The following is a 3,640-nucleotide window of genomic DNA, read 5'->3' on the forward strand; positions in this document are numbered from 1 at the left end:
TAGTGACATAATAAGTACCTCTATTGAGGTAATTTCATACAAAGATTCAATCCTTACGCGTTAAAACACTATTCGGGACGTCATAGGGAACTCGGATAGGTTTAACTCATAACGCTCACTTCTTTTTAAAGATTCAATCTTTATATATAAAAGGTCCAGGGGACAAAATAAGTCCCTTGATTCAAGTAATTTCAATCAAAGATTCAATCTTTACTCGTTGAAATACTCTCCGGGATGTCATAGGGAACTCGAATAAGTTTAACTCAAAACAGTCATTTTCTTTCCAAGATTCAATCTTTATACATTAAAAAGGTCTTGTAACATAATAGGTACCTTTACTAAGGTATTTTCATTCAAAGATTCATTATTTAGTCATTAAAACACTGTTCACGACTTCATAGGTAAATCGAATAAGTTGAACTCAGAACTATCATTTTATTCCAAAGATTCAATCTTTAGACATTAAAAAGGTCTAGTAACATAATAGGTACCTTTATTGAGGTGTTTTCATTCAAAGATTCAATCTTTATTCATTAAAACACTCTTCGCGACTTCATAGGTAACTCGAATAAGTTGAACTCAAAACTCTCACTTTCTTTCCAAGATTCAATCTTTGTACATTAAAAAGGTCTAGTGACATAACAGCTACCTTGATTGAGGTAATTACATTCAAAGATTCAATATTTACTCATTAAAACACTCTTTGGGACGTTACGGGGAACGTGAATAAGTTTAACTCAAAACTCTCATTTTCTTTCAAAGATACAGTCTTTATACATTAAAAAGGCCTACTAACAAAATAAGTACCTTTATTGAGGTATTTTCATTCAAAGATTCAATCTTTAGTCATTAAAACACTCTTCGCAACTTCATAGGTAACTCGAATAAGTTGAGCTCAAAACTCTCATGTTCTTTCAAAGATTCAATCCTTATACATTAAAAAGGTTTAGTGACAGAATAGGTACCTTGATTGAGGTAATTTCATTCAAAGATTCAATCTTTACTCATTAAAACACTCTTCGTGACGTCAAAGGGAACTTGAATAACTTTAACTCGAAACACTCATTTCTTTTCAAAACGTCAATCTTTATAAATTAAAAAGGTCTAGTGATGTAATAGCTACCTTGATTGAGGTAATTTCATTCAATGATTCAATCTTTACTCATTAAGACACTCTTCGGGACGTTACAGGGAACTCGAATAAGTTTAACCCAAAAATCTCATTTTCTTTCAAAGATTCAATCTTTATACATTGGAAAGGTCTAGTAACAGAATTGGTACCTTTATTGTGGTATTTTTCATTCAAAGATTCAATCTTCAGTCATTAAAAAACTCTTCGCGATTTCATAGGTAACTCGAATAAGTTAAACTCAAAACACTCATTTTCTTTCAAAGATTCAATCTTTATACATTACAAAGGTCTAGTGGTAGAATAGGTACCTTGATTGAGGTAATTTCATTCAAAGATTCAATCTTTACTCATTAAAACACTCTTCGTGACGTCAAAGGGAACTCGAACAGCTTTAACTCAAAACTCTCATTTCTTTTCAAAGATTCAATCTTTATACAATCAAAATTTCTAGTGACTTAATAGGTACCTCGATTGAGGTAATTTCATTCAAAGATTCAATCTCTATTCATTAAAACACTCTTCGGGATGTCAAAAGGAACTCGAATAAGTTTAACTCAAAACTCTAATTTTCTTTCAAAGATTCAATCTTTATACATCAAAAAGATCTAGTAACATAATAGGTTCCTGTATTGAGGAATTTTCATTCGAAGATTCAATCTTTGGTCATTAAAACACTCTTCGCGACTTCATAGGTAACTCGAATAAGTTAAACTCAATACTCTCATTTTTTTCAAAGATTCCATCTTTATACATTAAAAAGGTCTACTGACATAATAGGTACATTGATTGAGATAATTTCGTTCAAAGATTCAATCTTTACTCATTAAAACACGCTTCGTGACGTCAAAGGGAACTCAAATAACTTTAACTCAAAACTCGTAGTTCTTTACAAATATTCAATCTTTATACATTAAAAAGGTCTAGTGACATAATAGGTACCTTGATTGAGGTAATTTCATTCAAAGATTCAATATTTACTCTTTAAAACACTCTTCGAGACGTCGCAGGGAACTCGAATATGTTTAACTCAAAACTCTCATTTTCTTTCAAAGCTTGAACCTTTATACATTAAAAAGGTCTAGTGACATAATAAGTACCTCTATTGAGGTAATTTCATACAAAGATTCAATCCTTACGCGTTAAAACACTATTCGGGACGTCATAGGGAACTCGGATAGGTTTAACTCATAACGCTCACTTCTTTTTAAAGATTCAATCTTTATATATAAAAGGTCCAGGGGACAAAATAAGTCCCTTGATTCAAGTAATTTCAATCAAAGATTCAATCTTTACTCGTTGAAATACTCTCCGGGATGTCATAGGGAACTCGAATAAGTTTAACTCAAAACAGTCATTTTCTTTCCAAGATTCAATCTTTATACATTAAAAAGGTCTTGTAACATAATAGGTACCTTTACTAAGGTATTTTCATTCAAAGATTCATTATTTAGTCATTAAAACACTGTTCACGACTTCATAGGTAAATCGAATAAGTTGAACTCAGAACTATCATTTTATTCCAAAGATTCAATCTTCAGACATTAAAAAGGTCTAGTAACATAATAGGTACCTTTATTGAGGTGTTTTCATTCAAAGATTCAATCTTTATTCATTAAAACACTCTTCGCGACTTCATAGGTAACTCGAATAAGTTGAACTCAAAACTCTCACTTTCTTTCCAAGATTCAATCTTTGTACATTAAAAAGGTCTAGTGACATAACAGCTACCTTGATTGAGGTAATTACATTCAAAGATTCAATATTTACTCATTAAAACACTCTTTGGGACGTTACGGGGAACGTGAATAAGTTTAACTCAAAACTCTCATTTTCTTTCAAAGATACAGTCTTTATACATTAAAAAGGCCTACTAACAAAATAAGTACCTTTATTGAGGTATTTTCATTCAAAGATTCAATCTTTAGTCATTAAAACACTCTTCGCAACTTCATAGGTAACTCGAATAAGTTGAGCTCAAAACTCTCATGTTCTTTCAAAGATTCAATCCTTATACATTAAAAAGGTTTAGTGACAGAATAGGTACCTTGATTGAGGTAATTTCATTCAAAGATTCAATCTTTACTCACTAAAACACTCTTCGTGACGTCAAAGGGAACTTGAATAACTTTAACTCGAAACACTCATTTCTTTTCAAAACGTCAATCTTTATAAATTAAAAAGGTCTAGTGATGTAATAGCTACCTTGATTGAGGTAATTTCATTCAATGATTCAATCTTTACTCATTAAGACACTCTTCGGGACGTTACAGGGAACTCGAATAAGTTTAACCCAAAAATCTCATTTTCTTTCAAAGATTCAATCTTTATACATTGGAAAGGTCTAGTAACAGAATTGGTACCTTTATTGTGGTATTTTTCATTCAAAGATTCAATCTTCAGTCATTAAAAAACTCTTCGCGATTTCATAGGTAACTCGAATAAGTTAAACTCAAAACACTCATTTTCTTTCAAAGATTCAATCTTTATACATTACAAAGGTCTAGTGGT

Source organism: Cornus florida, unplaced genomic scaffold (assembly GCF_030987335.1).
Source record: "Cornus florida cultivar Cherokee Brave unplaced genomic scaffold, ASM3098733v1 CherokeeBrave_3.0.0_Hap2_scaffold_6, whole genome shotgun sequence".
NCBI classification, from domain to species: Eukaryota; Viridiplantae; Streptophyta; class Magnoliopsida; order Cornales; family Cornaceae; genus Cornus; species Cornus florida.